This window comes from Leptonychotes weddellii, chromosome 13 (genome assembly GCF_054177405.1).
Source record: "Leptonychotes weddellii isolate Sample4059 chromosome 13, ASM5417740v2, whole genome shotgun sequence".
Lineage (NCBI taxonomy): Eukaryota > Metazoa > Chordata > Mammalia > Carnivora > Phocidae > Leptonychotes > Leptonychotes weddellii.
This window is the reverse complement of record NC_138381.1, coordinates 42,016,212-42,036,711: the sequence shown is the minus strand read 5'-3', so window position 1 is coordinate 42,036,711 and position 20,500 is coordinate 42,016,212. Positions and strand designations below refer to the sequence as shown.

Here is a 20,500-nt window from a genome sequence, read left to right as displayed (position 1 = left end):
TGCCAAACATGAATTTATTACCACTCTTCTATCTACAGTGGAATTCCTTGTAGGAAGATGCTAAGTTGGGGGGAAATTCACCTTGGGAGAGGTTAAAAACAACAACAACAACAACACCACACACAGAGAACCATACACACACTCTTTGGAACCAAATAAAAAGTTTCTCCCCTTCCGATCAGAATCATACCCCAATTTCTTTCTTCCACTTAGTCCCCCTTTATCCTTAACATAAAATTTAGAAGAGAGCAATTTGAGCACTCCAACTTTCATAAAGAGTATTTATCGATGCCCTCCTGCCTTAAAGTCATTTAACTTTGAAATTGAATTACAATAGCTGCCTTGTTACACCTTCAGCAAACAAATGTTTACTAAGCACCCAGGCTCAGTAAGGGGCATTTGGCTAAGGCCCTGGAGATGTAAAGCCTAGGACCTTGTCCCAAGGAGCCTGCAAGCTGTGGAAGAGCTTCCCAACTGGCAGGTCAAAAGTGGGTCCAGTCAGGTGTTGGAGGATACTTTCATTCAGCCCTGGAAGCAGCCATGTACAGCTTGGGATAATGGGAAGTTGTGGTCCTATTGCCTTCCCATTTACCCAAGTGTGCCATTCGAACTTAGCATTTTTCGGCATCTGTCATGATGTGAGAGGGCTGGCAAGCACGAGTGTTGGGGGGAGGGGGGGTGTGAGTATATCAATGAGTGCAAAAGGCGGGGTCAGTACTAGACAGAGAAGCCCACAGACCAGGGGCATTTAAATCATAATAGGGCAGAGCAGGGAATTTTTACCTAAAGAAGAGCAGCTTGGGCTACGTTTTAAAGGATGGGTAGCCCTGAGGACAAGTAGAAAATGGCTCTCCAAACAGAGGAAACATATGCAAAGGCACACAGAGGCATAAAACCACACGATGCCTTCCAGGAAGTGCAAGTTTTTCTGTGCTATTCAAATGAGGGGTGCTGCATAGAGTGGGGGGAAAGGGGAGCCTTGGCAGAGAGGAGGCTGGGAAAGCAGCTAGACCACGAAGGAGCTACTGTGAGCTAAATGTTCACATGCTAACCTCAGCACCAGGGGAAGTCACCCAAGGATTGAAGGAGAGGGACTGATCTCCGTTTCCATTTTAGAAAGATGCCCCACTGGAAATGGAGAGAGTAGTTTGTTAGGGTACCAGACCTGGAAGCAGGGAAACCAGTCTGGAGGCTATGACATGAGGCAGGAAAGGAGGGAATAAAGTGCAAACAGTCAGTGGCAGAAAAAAAGGCACAGGAACCACTACTTCGCGCTGTGTTTAGGCATGAGAAGGTGGGGAGCTGGGTGATGACTGCCGGGTACAGGCTGCGGGACAGCCATTCCTAGAGATGGGCTTGCTGTCTTAGTTCTAAAACAGGTGTATTAATCAAGGTTAATGGCTTACTTTTTCTCACTGTGTTTACATCCAGAGTTTGCCTTTTATCCATAATCCCACCAAAGCCGAAACTGGAGAGGGACCGGCCAGAAACACCACAATCACACCAGCTAACTTTTTAATCCAGTGCAAGAGATTTGCAAGGGCCCCCATGACACCTCTGGGGACTAAGACCTTTGGTGAGATTCTTTTTACTTCAGCCTTATTTCGAACATACACAAAGCCAAGGGAAAACAAATCCAAAATTTGACTAAAAATAAAAACGGCTATTGATTCTAACATCTCTTTCTTCAGAAATACTGCAAAATGTTTCTTCAGACAATTACAATCACAATTGAAACATACTTGAACCTAGGAGTTAGACATTTGGATGTTTGGGAAAGGGTCTAGTTATTTCCTCTTTAAATGTAACAAATAAGCTACAGCTATAGAAGCCCAGCCAAGAAGCATTCACTCCACCCCAGCCAAAGAAAATCTGGGGCAAAAAGCCTTCATATTCCAGACATCATACTTTCTGATACTTCTACCAACTGTTCTTATTACGTCAGCTATGTTAGATAACACCAGTCCAATTGTAACAGTATTTCTGAATTCCACACTTAACTGTCTCAACAATTTACTGAAACACGAGTTTAGGCAGAAAGTGTTTTGTTTTGAACAAGAAACTCTCTCTCACTTGCTACAATGTAGCAGTGCTCATCTTTATATTTTGAGAAGATAAACTCCACTCTCATTCACAAAAATCAATCCAATATTATCACTCAATTCTCTTAATTAGCTTTCTTTTCTTTTTCCTTTTTTAATTTGGGAAGTTCCTCTTCTAAATTTTAAATGCTGTATTTGAAAGACTGGGACAATTGAGTTTGTCTCAAGGTTGTGAATTAAACACAAAATTTGGGACCTTTAATATCCTGTTAAATGTACTCATATCACCCAGGAATATGAAAACTTTCGGCTTTTTTGTTTGTTTGTTTTTCTTTTTTCCCTTTAGCAGCTTCTATTGGTTCTCAAACAAATTGGGGATCCAATTGTAATTATAATAAAGTAGAAAATGCTTGAAAACAAATTTAAGTTTTTTTTTTAACTCTCTTTCTTAGTTGGCACACAGTGGAAGGCCCCGTTTCTAAGAAGTGATCCCATTCAGGAAGATAAGAAGGTGGTTTCTAAACCACTGCTTTGGTACCATGACGGCTCAGCAAAAGAGGAAAAAGGAGAGAGAAAAATCCTACCAAATAGGTACATGTTTGTATAATGAAAGATCAGAGCAAAAAGTGGGGCTATGGCTTATGACTTATGAGCTATTACAAAATACAAGAAAATTTATGTATAACTGGAAAAAAAGAAATTCACTCTGTTCTCCTCTAGTTGGGCTAATAAATTTCAAAATACATGCAACCCTAAATGTCTAAGTTTCCTTCAGCCTGATAAACAAAGCAAGAGAAGCCACACAACCAAAAATAAACTATAAAAATAGATCATTATTGAATTAGTACCATTTCTGCAACACTTCCCTTAATGAATATGAAATAAAGGAAATATAACAGCATCATTTTTAACAGCACTTTTCATTTCCTAGAACACAATTCCTTAAGTTTCTATATGTGTTTAATTAATGTTTTTCTTTAGTTTTAACTCAATCTCTCCAAAAACCAGGTTTTAAAAATGCACTTTTTTCCTACAGAATGACAACCTTGCCAAATGTGCATTCAATCTGCATGTATCTGCAGACAAGTAATAAAGACACCAATGCCATTAGCATAATCAATACACAATTTACAGAGCTACCCAGATAGAACTGAAAGTGAACGTGTATGCCATTATCTTAGTAACTATAAATTAATAGTCACTTGTGGAAATATGTTCCCGCTTATATTGTTTCAATCCTGACCTGTCAAGATAATGTGAGCATATGTTAAATATTTTATAGTATTTATGTTATATATAAAAATATATTAAATGATGATATATTATCAGATAATCTCCAAATATGCGTAAAGTACAATCAACTAAATCAATCACACATCAGGGAGAATGGCTGATAAATAAGCACCCATATTTAATCATTTTGCTTTTTTACCATGTGATTTAATAAGGAAATATACATATATGTGTGTGCATATATATATATATATGTATATATTTCACAAACATAATTTTCAGTAAATACACATGGGGAAGGAGCATGCATGTTCTCAGATGGTGAGCTAGAAGGGCCAGATCTCATCCTATTTTCCGAAAAGAATAACAAGGGATCTAATGTAATCAATCCTACTACTGTTGCTTTTAATTTTGAAAAATCCAATCCTTTTGAAATTTCCTTTTCAAAAAAAAAAAAAAAAAAAGAAAGAAAGGAAGAAAGAAAAAAGTAAGTGCCATCTCTGAAATGCCATATATAAGACATCTGAATTGAAGTCATTTTTTTGGGAATGGTGATGTGTCATGCCCAAGTCCTTCCGCAGATGACACCAATGTCCCGCCAGTCCTTGGGGTAACCCATCCCCAACAGTTGTGTCCATTTCTTCATACCACAAAGAAAATTTGTATGAAAAAAGTAGCATATTTCAAAGAAAATGGACATTGCTTCAGGATGGCAGCATGCCAGTTGGAAATAGGAATTTGCTTCTCCACACAGTGTATTTAAAACAGCTAATGTGACATTATCAGGAGGCTAGTCAACCCAAAGTCAGACCCACTGTTATAATTTTGCAGGCACAACCATCACTCATTTTTCCCTATAACTCAGACTGGTGGGTTCCACCCTAACAAATCTCCTGACCTTTGAGCGAAAGAATCCAGAGGAAGACCTTTGAAAGTCTACTCAGCTTCTGTGAGGAGGTCTTTCTGGTGAGATTTTACCAGCACCTGGATCTCTCACACCAGCACCCCAGCACCACCTCCTCTACAATACCTCCCAGATCAGCTTTCTGAAGCATGCAATGCTTTTATCAGAAGGCAAAGCCTTTAATCACACAATTAGGGATTTGTCAGGTTTCCACTGCTTTTAATTCTCTTTCAGGCATAACTGACTAATACATTTTTTTTCTTGTAGAAGTAACTTCCTCTGGGGAGGTGTAATAGGGGAGGGAACTGAGATCTCAATGCTTAAAGGAAAAGGGAACAGCACAGGAGAAATGTGGGGTCCAGAGAATTAATTATTTCCACCTCTTGATTTGGCTTAAGACTGGTTCTGGCTTCTTCTATTTGAAAATTATGAGATTAAAGACTGCCCATTTTCAAATCCAGAAGTCTACATTCTTTTTCTACTTCAGCCATGCTGATTGGATGAGCCTTGCTTTCCTCACCTATAAAATGCGAATAATAATACTTGACATAAGATGCACTTCAGATAAAATGAAATAGATACACAGCATTTTTGGAAACATTTTGGAAACAATAATAATAACTGACATAAGATGCATTTCAGATAAAATGAAATAGATACACAGCATTTTTTGAAACATTAAAGTTCCCAAATGCAAAGTATTCGCCATAAATAGTGAACTCACATCCATTACCGGCCTTCTATTGTAGAGAATGTTTCCTAAAAGTTTAATATAAAAATTCGCACAATTTCTCTCAGGCCATCTCCAGAAGGGGAAATATTTTCGCAGGACACAGAGAGTCCAGCTGGCCACAGAACTATGTCACCCCTCAGGACTTTGCAGGAGAGGGAAACAGAAAGAGGATTAAAGGTGCATGCTTCCTCAGCGGCCCCGTGAATTTCATCCATAATAAAAGGCTGCAACTAGTTAGTAACTTGCTAAGAGCCAGACACATGTTAGGTGCTTTACATTTGTTACCTGATACAACAATCTTGTGAAGTAGATTCTCACCATTTTATTGGTAAGAAAAGTGAGGTTTACAAAGGTTCAACGACATGCAGGATCCAAAAACAGGCCCATCGGACACTGGGTCCCTCAGGTCAACTCACTGGGACATGTTGTTTGTACCCCCAGGACCAAAAGCCTGAGACCTTGACAGTTAAAACTAGAGCAAGGAAGGTGATCTCCCAGAGCAGTGAGCTCCAGATTTGGGCTTTTGTGAAGAATCTGAGAGAGGCAAGGAAAGTCACTTTTCCTTCCACAGCCTAGAATGTGTATACCTGGGAAAGGCAATTCCTAAAACTAGAAATCAAGAGACTGTGACTCTCCTCCCTTTGTGTCACAATGTCCTAGTGTGACTTGGAATGGGGCACTAAAGCTCTCGGGTCTAGGTCTCGGAGGCAAAGGGGGAGATGGGTGCTCTATGTCTTGACCCCTCAGAACATTCTACACCTAGCTCTTCTCTGAGACTCCCAGCCCAAACTACCACCGTAGCCCAAAACACCCTTCCTAACGTGTCTTCTAGAACATCTATTTTAAATGATCTCGAAGTCAAATTTCTTTTGTCACTCATTATCCATTTAAGGATATTCCACTCATTAAAAGCAGCCTCATACAATCCTCTTGACTCTCTCCACTCTGATTTTCATTACTATTTCTTTCACTTCATTTAGCATTAAGGTTGAAGGGAAAAAGTATAAATGGCTATTTGAAAGTCATCTGATTGGATATATTAAGGTTTTAGGCTTGGTCTGAATAGAAAGACAACTTTATGACAGTTATAATTTCATGACAATAAAAAGAGATGGTAGTGCCCACACAGAGCATCAGCAGGTGAGTGTGCAGGTCAACCAGCAGCCGATGGCTGGGTTTCTCAAGCCCGAAGGGATTCCCAGAGCCCAGCAATCCTTCAGTGGGGACTGGAGGATTTCATGAACTAAACAAAATAGAACCGGTGACCGAATGAGCAAGGGGAGATCATGGAAACAAAAATAAAGCAAAATGAACCGTTAGGATTTACTGCAGAAGAGAAAAGAGAAGTTAAGAGGAAAGAAATTTCAGACAATCTGCCCCAAAATAAGGGGCATATTTAATTTCACATAAAATTAAAGCAGTGGCTAGCCATAGCCAGACACAGACTGGTAGTTAACAGCAGATGCATCCCTGTGTTCTCCTTCCATCTTCACACTCTGTACTTCCAAGTGCTTCTAGACAACACTGAATTCCACTCAGAAGCCTCGAAGAAAACACTTCTAGATAAATGTACTGATGAGTATGGTGATGTAGAAAATCATCCCCTTGTTCAGCTAATTCCTTTGTAAACCCAAGCCCAGATTTACCTTTTTAATTTAAGGATTATTAATAAATCTACTATGATTAAACCTTCATAATGATATGTGAATTATTTGTCTCTAGCTCCTCTCCCAAGAACAATTAGCCTACCTTTGCAAATTAGCATTGGCCCTTTTGCAAAGAACCTCAAAGACACAGACGTGACTTACCAAAAAGATGGCAGAGGCTCTAAAATTAATTAGCTCCACTTTATATTTCCATTATCTTTTAATTGGAATTTCTACAGGAATTTTTCTTTCAGAACACTGTCTACATTGGCAAAGCAAAATGGAGCTTGGAACCAGGCACTAATTTGACCAGTGTGTAGGGGCTAGCCATGACACATTGAACCTAGCAAAGATGTCTGCAAGGAACCCACCCAAGACAGGCCTCTGAAAAGGCTGTGTGCAGCTACACAGATACCTAGAAATCCCTACTCCTGAACCACACCAAAAAAGAATTTTCTAGAATAGAAAAGGGTTGTATACCGTGGGAGGAAGAGCTTCCTCGCAAGACAGAAAACCTTCGAGAGTAAGAGTAAAAACCATTGACTAGGTACTTCTTATTTGCCAGATACTATTCTAAGAGGTTACATGAATTAACTCTTAATTCTCATAAAGACTCTATAAGTTAGGTACTATCATTACCCTCACTTACAGATAGAGAAACTGTAGTCCAGTGATGTAATCACTTGCCCAAGGTCAACCAGATTAGAATTTCAACCCAGGGTGTCTGGCTTAACAGCCATGCTCTTAACCACCATATAGACTGACCCACTAACTAAATGTTTGCTGAGCACCTACTATATTTCTAGAAATGTGGTTACGTACTGGGGACACAGGGGTGGGAGGGGACTAGACAAGACCCTGCAGCCAGTTTAATGGGAAAGACAAAACTAAAAACTAAAAAGAATGATCAGAAAGAAAAAAAAAAAACTTTCTATGTCACACACAGAATCTGTTACTTTCAAGGGAACGCACTGACAAAACTGAAAATAAACAATTTTAAACTTCTGTACGACAAAAGAAAAAAAATTACCACCCACAAAGTCAAAATGGGGAAATATCTGCAACACGTAAGTCAGACAAAGGACTAATTTTCCTATTAATATGAGCTGCTTTCAAACCAAATGATAAAAGAGCCAAGGAAATACAAAGACAATTCACAGAAAAATAAATACAAATGATGTATAAACATAGGAAAGGAGGATCATGATTATAGAAATGCTAATTAAAATGTCAATGAAATACCAGTTTGCTGTTTCACAAGTCACATTAGTAAAGATAAAGTATTTAAACACAGATCCTCTCCAACCCTGCTGCTAACAACAGTGTGCACTGGAATTACCTCTGTGGAAGGCACACTGGCAAGATCTATCAAGATGTGACATGCATGTTCCCTATACCCCGCAATCCCATTTTGGGGAATTTATCCCATTTATATAATCATACATGTCAGCAAGAATGTGTATATGCTTATAGAAGCAACATCTGTAAATAGTAAATCAAGCAAACAAATAAGTAAATAAATAGAAACAAGCTGATGGCCATCAGTAGGGGAAGGGTGGAATGATGGAACACCATGCCATGGATAGTACAGAGTTGTTAGAATAAAAGAGAGGTCCTTGTGGTTGGTATGGAGGGGCTTCTTGGAAATATATTTAGGGAGGGCAGCATAGAGAGCTCTCACTTTTGTTGGGGAAGGAAAGATACCCAAGATACCCACATGAATATATTGCCATCTAACCATGGTCCAGTTTACTGTCTGAGGACATTACCACTAGAATCCTCATCCTCTCAAAACAACTGTGGAGCATATTTAAAGAACAGTTGGAAGAGGCAACCCATTATTATTAGCCTGTCCAGGGTGTCAATGCATCTCACTCAGACTTGGCTTGGAGAATTACGTGGATGGTGGCTCCGGCTTCAAACATCTGCTCACAGACTGTTTTGGGGGGACTTTGTGAAGAATACTATTATGAATTGAAACAACAGAAAATGTCTAAAATATGTGAGTTGAAAAGTTTGGGAAGGTAGATTACTTTTTTACGATCTTCCATTTTCTCTGTGTAAGTTTTCAATTACAGAATGTACTATACAGAATATACAAACACAGAATCAGGTTGTTGATGTATTGTCATATTCTAGTGTTTACTGAGCTCCTTGATGTGGAAATTGTTCTAAGAATTTGCAAAGATCATAAGCAGAAACATAGTGCACGGTTTGAATACATTTTCCTAAGTATCTATGAGGCAAAATGGAGGAGAGTTGTTAAATTGTCTTACGATACCAAAATGAGTGCTTTTATCCAGTATTTAGACAACATTATAAAAATGAAAAGAAATCCAGATGTTTGCAAGAATAAGTAGATCTAATGATGAAAAACTCAATGGATGTAATTAGGGTAGTTTACTTAAGAGTGGAAAAACCAGGCCCATGTCCAAAGGATGGCCTGAACTTACACACAAGTTAGCCAAGTGCAAATAATATAAAAGAGATGCCACTTGTATGAATTGAAAGCATACTGTTGCTGCAAAAGTAAGTACAGACTGGAGTTAAACAACATCATGAGGAAAACAAAGAATCATCTCAGTAAGTCTTCATAGACTGTGAGCTTCATGAAACCCACAAGCAACTGGGTCTGACTTGTTCCTTACTGTATCCTTAGCACCTGACATAATTGATGCTCAACTAGAAATCCTATAGAATGCATGACCATGTTCAACAGTTTTCATTCAAAAACATATTAAACTTGGGGCGCCTGGGTGGCTCAGTTGGTTAGGTGTCTGACTTTGGCTCAGGTCATGATCTCAGGGTCCTGGGATCCAGTCTCCTGCTCCATGCTCAGCAGGGAATCTACTTGTCCCTCTCCTTCTCCCTCTGCCCCACCCCCTGCTCATGTGCCCTCTCTCTCTCTCTCTCTCTCAAATAAATAAAATCTTTAAAAAAAAACATATTAAACTTCAGATTTGATTGGAAAGTGCTTCCTATATGATCCTGCCCTGATCTCACTAATATCTGTGAAATGTGCTCATAACACCCAGTACTTTCCTTTCACATGATGGTAAGTTATTAGTACCGATTCAATTGTCCATCTAATGTGCTTCCATTGCTTGGTTGTAATTTCTTCATAGCATCCCCAACTCTGAGCACTCCTAGACTGGTAAAAGTTGAATGTGCAGTAAATATTTGTTGATGAAACAAATGACTAAATTACTACATTTGTTTGTGTACTTGTACATTTGTTTGTTTACCATCTAGCTTTAGGTTATGGGGATTCAAGAAAAGAAACACAGAGCCTTGGGGCGCCTGGGTGGCTCAGTAGGTTAAGCGTCTGCCTTAGGCTCAGGTCATGATCCCAGTATCCTGGGATCAAGTCTGGATCCTGGGGTCGAGTCCCACATTGGGCTCCCTGCTCAGTGGAGAGCCTGCTTCTCCCTCTCCCTGGCCCCACCTCATGCGCTCTCTCTTGCTTTCTGTCTGTCTTTCAAATAAATCTTAAAAAAAGAAACACAGAGCCTTGCTCTCAGAGGGCCTCTCAACAAACCAGAAAACCAACTTAGTGCTATGGTTTCTATGGTATGTATAGAGGGATTAATAAAGAGAAGAGTCACTTTAACTTGGGGGAGTCAGGAAGAAATGAAAATAATATTCAAGTCTTTATTATTGTACAAAACTGACTTGTGAATTCACAGTAAGCCTACAGGAGATTCAACACGAAGCCGTGAAAATCATTAAAGGTTTGGGCCATGCTGCTATACGAAAATGGTACCAGCATCTGGGCCAATGGATGAACATGAATTGAAGATGACTAGCCAACAGAAGTCAAACTGAATTAAAATGCTGTCCTTAAAGCAACACACTTTGACCTTGGTTCAAACATCTGTACTGCTGCAGCTTCATACCCATCCCACTGCAAACATCCAGGCAAACAGATTTGGTCACACACTCATGCATACACACACATAATTTCTAGTCCAAAGCGGCTGCGTCTGTTAGAGTTGCTCCCAGTGAGACATGACAATCCCCTAGTGAGCTGAATTGGTCACTAGGCCCAGGCTCTCTTCTAGAAACTACCGACTGCTGTATGGAAATTCCAAAACTTGGATGGAGTCAGATTCCTTACAAAAGCCCCAAGGGTGGTTCAGTGCGTGATATATGTGTTCTTCTATATTAGCTCCCTAAACAAGGAGTCTGGACAAGAAATCATAGTGGAAAGTAAGACCATCTAACCTCTGTTGTTTGGTTTTGTTCCATCACCTGAAACTCAATCAAGTTCACAACTTAAAAAGCATGCCTGCCCCATTAATATGAATTATTGATCAACTTGCAGGAATTACAGTTTCTCAGTATGAGAATCTACAATGTTAGAGATAGAAGGGAATCAGAAGTCATCAACACACTCCTTCGGCAAGAAACAAAGTGATTTTGGTTCCCTGGAAGTTTACCAAGCACCAAGTATAAGTCAGGCACCTGGCTGAGCACTCTCCTGGCTGAGGGACACAGAGGCAAAGACAGAGCTAGGGAGCCATCCCGGGGGTCCGCCAGCCCATCACACTCAGACTGGGTTTTAAATATGCAAATCAGCAAGGATAAAAAACAGTTACATTTAACAGGAGCTATAAAATGGTGTTATTATCTTGTAATGGTTTTATTTTGAAGATTAAAAATTTGGTATAATGATGCAATACTTATGTAAATGACCTATATGATTTTGGAGGAGGCAAAAGGGATTTCATGTTGATCATCTTTTTCTTCGGTCAGTTACACTCCACCATCACCATTCATTCAGCACTCACATCTTTGAACATGAAGACCATCAAGACACCCAATATCATTATCTCTAAATTGTCTTATGCTTAAGATCTATGATTCTGTGGAAGTTTATTTCAAAGCATTCACCTGTCTCCCAGGGGAGAAATAGTCAAACCTGTGCTATGGACTTTTCAATACCAACTTGTTTCATTCCTTAGTGTTCTATTCCTGAATATTTAATGGAATGAGTTCCTCATGACTTGTTTCACCTCAATTTTATATGGCAGGGATTCCTAACTGAAGTTTGGTGTTGCTGGTTTGTTTAATATCAGCATCATACATATTCTCTAAGAGCCTTCAATTATCTTAAAAGATGACATATATCTTTGATTTTTTTTTTAAAGATGAACTTTGATATCACACAGTTAACTTTCAAAAATGTTATCCAGATCTTTTAGGAGGAGTAAAAGATACTGCTAAGTCAATGACCTAAATCCAAAAGAGATGGAAATATTCTATATATTGTGTTAAGTGGTTTCAGTTCAAGTGAGCATATTTACCTTTTAATTATAAGTGGAAACATTGCTCACTATTCTTAAAAATTATAGCTCACCAACTTTTCGTGCCAAAAATGTTTTGAAACTCATTTTATCTAACTTTTTTAACTGACTTAACTTGTTAAGAAAAGGAATATATCATATATATGAATCTTTCTCCTCGCTTTGCTTCCTTCCTAAATTAAAATTAAAAAGCAATGGAAGATATTTAAAATCTCATCCAGTTTTCTAGACCATAAGCTTCCTAAGAGCAAGGCTTATGTCTGCTTGGTTCACAACCTAATTCTCAGAACTTAGCACAAGGCCAGGAACAAAATAAGCCCTGGGGCGGGGGAACACTTGTTAAGTGATGAAATGAGCCCCCTCATTTTACAGAGAGGAAATCCAAATCCTAGAGAACAGAGGTTAAGTGGCTTGCCAAAAAAGTGCAGCCAGCGCATCAAAACTCACCCCCTTGCCCTTTCTACTCTGCAACCATCTCCCTACTAGTACTGATATCCAAGTCATGATACTTATGACCATAACTGTTTCTGTTTTTATTCTCTACTCTTTCCAGGAATTAATATGCACTCTCTTGAGCCCACAATTTGTTTGTTTTTTTAACCTTTGCCTCTGCAAATAGTCCATCTAACTTTTCATATTGCACATTGACAGCCCCAACCACCCTACATAATACGCAGAGCAACTTCAGATTCCACACATTAGCCAATGAACAAAACATTCCAGTGAACTCATGATAGCCCAACCTCCCAGCCAATAGCTCTGTGTTGGCTTCGTTGCCTCTTAGTGGAGTGTTCTTTGTGAATACTTAATTGCTTTTTTTTTAATTTTTAAAATTAAGAAAAGACCAAAGTGTGATACTAGTGAGGGGAAACATATGTCTAATAAACTCAAAACAACTGAGACAAGCTAAATCATTATGAATGCTAAAAGTAATTATTATTTACTCTTATTCATGCACTTACGAGACCTAATCTGGTTTTACTGTGAAGAAAAATAATAATATTATAATATTAAAGGATACATATGAAATGCTAGAAGTTGTTTCTAGAAGTCAATATAGAGTTTAAAACACCACAATGTGTGTTAGATCCCTGGTCACAGCGCCCCCTGTAGTACAGCGATTTATCATTCACCTTACCGACTCCTCACTTGCCCTGTCTTCACAAACATATTCTGTAGGAATACATGGGACTATCTGTACTCAAGAATGAGAGCCATGGATCTCCTTCATTCCCATGAGGTAAATGAGTTTCCATCTTGAGATACCTCTCACAGTACACTGATGGGATAGGAAACTTTGGAAAAAGCCAATTGTGAGACAGAAAGGAGAAGATGGTAATAAAAGTAGTGAAGTAATGATACTCAATGGTAAAGTGATTTTAATTTCTAAAAGGAAATTATATTCCTTACAATGATACCAATGTCTATTAGGCAAAATCCAATTCAATCCAATTTTTCCCTTAAACACTGATTAACTCATATGGATTTGCCGAGCAAAATGTATGTCAAATAGAACATTAGAGTATATTTGTGTGTGTGCATACCACTTACGTGTCTATCTCCTACTGACTTGTGATAACTGAGGCACTGAAATCTTTTGTTTTAAAATATATAACAAAATATTTCTTGTAACCAAAATACCAAAATGTGATTCTGACGAACAGCACTATTATGAAAATAAATATTCTGAATGTCAGTCACTTGACCGTATTCAGTTTGAGAGCTATGCTCACAAATGAATAGTACATGCTTTCCGAAACAAATCATCTGCATTTGAAAACAAGACTTAAAATGCTCAATACATCTCAAACACATATACATGCAAATGACAGATTTACATACAGAGTTTTCCTTTCAGGATTTTAAAAATCATTTGCTATCCTATGAAATGAAAATATATGGTGTCCAACAATAATAATTTTTAGGTGCATACGCATTTATCTTTTTTTGTCAATCTCCTAAGAAGTGGAGTTTCTAGACAGTCATATTTGAATCCAGATTTTTTTTTTTATGACCGAATTATAAACCTCTACAATCAGACATCTAGAGGAGAAATGCCAACTGTAGTGTGTGCTGCCATAATAATGATACTCCCAAGATCAGCCCAGTGCTTGTAGCTGTGACAGGGTCCCCAGGCAGCTGGATAACTGCTGCTTGATCATTATCCCTGCTAAAACTGAAGCTACTGAAGTTTTAAAGAATTCGTATCTTACTGAATTTCTTTCATCTCTAATAATTACTAAACTGGCATAATTACTTATACTAGAGGTGGAATGTGATGCATGCTAAAAGCCCAAGCTGCCTAAAATTAAAGTTTAAGAAAAAAAAGCCACGATTCTACTTAGTTTTCAAAGATTTATCTTGTGTCAGGCTTTTATGCCAAGAGTTGCATAATTATTTAAACCATTTAAAAGCTTTCCTTACACTATTTGATTAATACTATAACAGAGCTATTTAAATTTACTAATGTTAACTTTAATGTTTAAGTTTTAATTGCATTATAATAACATTGTTGCGGAACGTGTTTTTAAATCAGACAAGTACATTTTCACTACAACAAAAAAAGGTATGCAGTCCCAGCTAGGGTAACTCGTAATCCCCAAACAAAAAACAGGAACATATTTCATATTTAATTGAAATGGGATTAGAAAGTTGCACACATCCCCTCCACAGAACTAACTTTAACCTTTGACAGCACAACAGGAGTCAATGGAGAAAAAAAATTAAATACATCTGGGAAAATACTTAGCCAGAGGTTTGATTTGGAATATCAGCCTTCATATCAAAATTTCATTCAATTCAAAAGCATTCTTTAACATATACCTAATGACAACATTTACATTTTTAACAATCCATAAGGCTACTAAAATATGATGCAAGTGTTCCAAGTCTTAAAATTATTTTCTCCTTTAAAAGTAACTAAAAACTCAACATGGTATCTATTAAACCTAGCCATAAAGAATGTATTCTATGGCAACCAAATTAATGACATTAAAACCCGCAATGTGAATTCTGTCAGATGAATTAATAAAGCAGTAATAGGAAAAACAGAACTTTCATAAAATTCTTAATTGATTTTGGTAGAATTGCTCTTTTCTACTATCAAAACCTCTTTCTCCTCATTGCATGGTTTTACATCAAAATGAAAACTCAAGCAAGTATACTTAATATTACATTTCAACTTATGTAAACAAGTATTTCACGAGAATTCACCAGACTAGTCAATTCTCACAGACTTTCTTTAAAAATAAAAGGAGGGGAGCAAAAATGTTCCTATATGATGAAAAGAAATCTCCTACAAATATGCTAGAAGACTCGCAAGGACCCAAAAAAGTAAAAAGGAGTACAATTACTGGGAGCAAAAAGTTGAAAAATTCTGCCATCACTATTAGATGTAACTGCTGTCAATAACGACAACGGATTTTAAGGGATATAGGAATACCCTGGCAAAACAAAAAAGAAAACATTATTAACAGCTTGCTTTATACAAAGCTGCTAATCTCAAATCCCTTTGTAATTTCATTTTTACATGTATGCTTTTATGTTCAATATCCTATTTTTTACCCTTTTTTGGCTGGGTAAATAAAAGCCAACAATCCACTCATGCATCAAACAGATGTTTTTGTTTTTAAGGCCAAGTGGAATCTTATGAATTTTTGTGCCCTCCTTTTAAGAAGATGCTGCCAGACCTGCTAAAATCATGAAATCTAGCGTTTTGGAAAAGACTCACTGGACCATCAGTTCTGGAACTTTGACTAGCACTCGTGGGATTCTTGCCAACTGTAATTGCTGTTTTTGTTTATGTCGGATTGTCTACTGATTGGACTGTAATCAATTTAATGACTTCAACATCTAGTCAGTATAATTTAGAGGTGGTAGAGGGAAGAAACAGTCACTGCTTGATAGATGAACAGAAGAACAAGTACAACTGTTTGAAGGGGGTATGGATATCAAACACTGAACTTCTGCTGTGTTTCCAATAATCAGGCTTTTCTAGCATCCAAATCCAAAAGTAAAAGCATACATTGCTGTGTGTTGCACCATTAATAGAGCGTTCTGCCCTCACGATCATGAAAAAGAACATATAGATAAAGATAATATAGATATCTTCTTAATATTTTTTAAAACTCACCTTAGTTATTAAAAAAGGTAGTCATGTTTAGCTTATCTAAAAAGAATTTTGAGGGAAAAGCTACATAGTAAGTTTTAATTAAAAGCAAACTAGGATACTGTCTTAATGCAACTGTCTTTTCACATAAAATTCAGGACTTTTTTTTTTTTCTTTCTATGGCATCATTTCCAAAACCCAAACTGAATCTCTAGTGGTAAGGTTTTTTGTTTTTTTTTTTTTAAGAACTGCAACACATGGAGTGTAAGAGAACCACACTTTTTTTAACATACATATTTCACCTGTCTACCTATAAGAAAATATATTTTGTCTTTGAAAAACAGGGGGAAATGTGTTTAAGTAAGGACGAGAGAGTTTAACATTTCTATTCCGTTTAGGGGCTAGTTCAAGCTCCCTGAGATGGTTTTTTTAATACCTACCATTTTGAGAGCCTTTCCAGTAGAAAATACAACCTAATAGATAGGTTTTCTGACTTTCAAAAGGTTATGGACTTAAAATCCACTGCCTTTTCATTCAAACTCTATAGTTTACCTTTCTTCTTTAAATTGAGGGCTACATTTTTGCCACTTAATTATATTTCTAATAAATTGCTTCTTTAAAAAAAAAAGCATTATAAGTACAAAAGAAGGTAAATGGGAAAAAGGAAAAAGGTCAATCATTAAGTGTGATAACTTCAAAATGTGCCAAGTTACAAAGGGTTAGCTACTGTGACAGCCAAGTTAAACAAGGTAATTTGGGGGCTCTCTTTCTCCCTGGTTCCCACCATTTCTCTCTAGAGGCCCCTGGTACAGGTTTATGAACACCTGAGGGTCCAGATATCCTAACTGTATCTTGTGTTTAACTTGGCCATTTAAATGTCTAAGTGCTCGCCTCTCTCCTTCCAGCTTTATAACTTGGCTCTTGCTGAATATATCACACCTTCATGTAGTGGACCACTTTTTCCTTCTTACAGTGCTTTTTAGAGTAAATTTCAAAAAAAAAAAAAAGAAAGAAAGAAAGACCCTGTTTTTATCAGGTAAAATGGCCGAAAAACTTCCATCAGAGAAGCACCACAAGAAATAGACTAAAGAGCCAGCAAGAAAAACAGAAATAGGTCACAATTGACCAATTTGATGCAACTGATTTGCTGCCTCGAAAAACATGCTGCCAGCAGAACTCTGTTCAGTCAGGTGATCTACTCAAATACCAGGTCTACTCTAACGAATGGAGATAAATTTCCAAGTAACACAAATGGGATAGAATGGGTGACTCGTTTAATTGTCTGACCATCCTTGCCTCTGAAGACTGGCTGTAACTCTCTTTCATTAAACAGAAAGGGTTATTCTGAAGATTTCGTAGCATAAGGACGGAGGAGTAAGTTTCACGACTCAGTGGGCTGACGGACTTTTGATGCTAGCACTTTGAGAGGTAGAGGGGTAAAAGAGTTTCACATTTCAAAATATAGTTCACAGTTCTCACAAACGGAGAAATGAATCTTTTGGTGTTTAGCAGTTTCAATGCACTTTAGAGGAGGTAAGGAGACCAAGAAGGGCATGCCCCACTGCATCCAGAAATCTGGCACCCACTCTCAGGGAGGTGGGTTATTAGGACGATTACATTAAAGTTTGCTACAAACAGAAAACCTTGCCTAATTTTTAAGTAAATCTAATTCTTCATTCAAAATACTAAATTTATGAGAATACACAAAACAAATTCAACTATTAGTAGAATTTCCTGGTAGACCTTATTTTTAAGCATTTGGTTGAAAACAAAAACTCCAAACTTAACTGTCATATTGTTTTAATGTTTTTACCTGCCTTATGTAAACTACCCCCCTGAGATATAAGTTGCAAATTATGGTATCAAATGTGACAGCCATATCAGAAATATCTTTTAAACCTTTTTTGTTAAAGAAATAGTATGGATGTAGAAGACAAGTTGGAAACTGAAGGCAGAACTTCATGTTTTATTTAGAAGGGCACATTGCATTTTCATGGTTTCCAATGCCTCCTCCAAGTTGGTATAAAGTAATCTGTGAGGTTTTGAAACACTGTCACTCATCTAATAGGATGAGAATTTTTATTTTAGTGAGCACACTAATCAGTTCTTCATAGAAGAAACTCAAATCAAGTCTGCCTTTCTTTGCCTGCTTGTAGCAAAGCGTTGCTTCTTGCTTATTATTATGGTGATGCCAGAATATCTGTCATAATAACACCTCCTTGGTTTCTCTATGATCCGAGTGTGACATTCCAAACAATATAATGTACAGAATCCACACACTCAGAAGACTCCTAAAACCCATTTTAAAAAAAAAAAAAGGAGACCCTTCCAGGAAGACACGGGGAAGTGAAAACAGTGAAGAAAAGGCAAGATACTTAAAAAGAGCCACCTAGAATGCCACTCTACTTCTCCAAAACCACTACTAATATCGTAATTACTCATCTGACATGGCTCATCTAAATATGTATTTTTCCAGGTAAATGCATACCCTGAAGAAAAACAAACCAGCTCTTTGGTAAGGACTGTACTGTTTTTATTCCTGTCTTCAGCTTCTCACCCCCAAAGCTCAGCCAGCCCACCTGAGGCCATTTGCTGTTCTGGGAGTCATCCAAGCAGCTGAGAGAGGAGAACTCCACTGTGTTCCGTGCCCACACAGAAAATGGAAGCTAAATCTTTGTTTTTAATGTAAATATTTTATTTAGAGCTTGGCAGTAGAAACAGATGCTGTGTCTTCGTGGAGAAGATATTGGAATATTTTTGCAATATGACAATATAACAAAAGAATAAAATGCTCTCTTTATTCATTTCCAATTGCCTTTTCTTTTTCTTTTGTGCTTATTAACTTAACTACACAGGTCTTGGTCGCAGGTATTTTGCAAATCGACTTATCCGAGATTGCCCTGCGAATACCATCAACTGAAGGCTTCACTTACTGCCCAGCAAATCCTACGTGCATGAGAATGAATTCCCCTTTAGGAAACACGGGGAACGCATGCACCCACGATCATCAGAACTTCAACTATGAATTAATTCCAAAGGCAGGTGAACTGAATGCCCAGAGGCTGCGGAGAAGCAAAACCACCCATTGTGCAAACTTCAATAAACTTTTTAAAAATAAAAAGTCTCACAAATTACTGAGGGTTCAGGAGCCTTTCTGCAACCCTTTAAACCGACTGACACGGAGCGCTGTCCTATCAAACTCGGAAAGTTCTTCTTGCCAAGTGACTAGGAAGAGGTTTGTCCTGATACTTCTCTCAGCGTGACTTTTAAGGAAGTAGAGTCTCACGGCAAGTTCCCCGGACGCGAGCGCGGTCCACGGTTACCCTGACACCCGCGCACGCCCGTGGCGTTTATTTTTTCACTATTGGCGCTGGAATCTTTCAGGCCGTTGGTCTAGGTTTTCCCAGAAAATGTGTGGCCCACGTGAATGTAAATCACCACAAAAACTGTGTCAAGACACATGTCAGAGATTCAGCTCGCTTTCAAACTAAAACTTCTGTGCTTCGGGGAAAAAAAAGAGCGTTCCAATCTGCGAGGCCCTCCCTCCCCCACCCCGTCCCTTCCCAGGAGAAGAAAGGGCTTTGTGTGTGCGGTGAGGGCTCCGTTAATCGAGTTCATAAATACACATCGGCCGGGGACCGGGAAGGCGTGGGGCGCCCGGCTCTCCCTCCCCCTCCTCCGGGCCGGCGGCCGCCTCAGGAGACCGAGGCAGTACCAGGGGCAACTGGGCGCCGGAGCCCGGGCCGCCGAAGAGGAAGAGGATGCTGCGCCGCCGGGGACCAGAGGGCGGGGCCGGGTCGCGCGGACCTCGGCGGGACCCTTCGGGCCCGGGCGGGCGCACAAGCCGCCCTTTGTCCTCCGCCTCCGGGGACGCAAGGGCCTCCGCCGCCTCCAGCTGTCGCCCCCCACGCCCTCGTCCCGATTCCTTGCCGGGCCTGCCCGCACCTCCTCCGGTCCTCGCGCTCCGCCGCTCGCCCTCCCCGCTGTCGGCGTCGGAGCGCCGGACCTCCCGGCTCCCCACGGCCGCCAGACCCTGGTTTCCCCGAGGGGGAGGCTCGGAAGGTGGAGGAGGAGGTGGAGGCCGAGGAGGAGGAGGTGGAGGAGGAGGAGGAGGCCGCCACGTGATTCTCCTCGCCACATTCCACCACAGCCACCAGATCAATAACTTCAGTGTCCCCCGCCCCCCACCCCGCTGCCACAGCCCGCCACCGAGCCCCCCCAAATCCCACTACTCGTAACCCGCAAACTTCCTTCTCCAACGGGGACGACGGAGAGCTGGACCCCATCGCGCAAAGCGAAAGACCAAAGGGGGCGGCGGGGAGGAGTAGAGGCGAGGGGGTGGTGAACTTTCTCGGAAGGGCCAGGAGGGGAACTCTGGGGCGGGAGCGGGGGCCCGGGCCCGGGGCGCCCGCAGGCCGGCTCCCCGCGATTGTTTACACGGGCTGCGCGCGGAGGCGAACCCGAGCGGGGCGCGGGCGGGGAGGAGGCGGCGGCCGTTGTGTCCTCGCCCAGGCGCGGCCAAGACCCC

The 20,500-nt window shown here is 39.6% G+C and overlaps 1 protein-coding gene across 7 annotated transcripts in view; it reads right to left on the bottom strand.

Annotated features, from left to right (window-relative positions):
* ZNF521 (zinc finger protein 521) overlaps positions 1-20,500 on the bottom strand; it is a 273,304-nt gene that overhangs the window by 251,026 nt on the left and 1,778 nt on the right. The window lies entirely within an intron of this gene.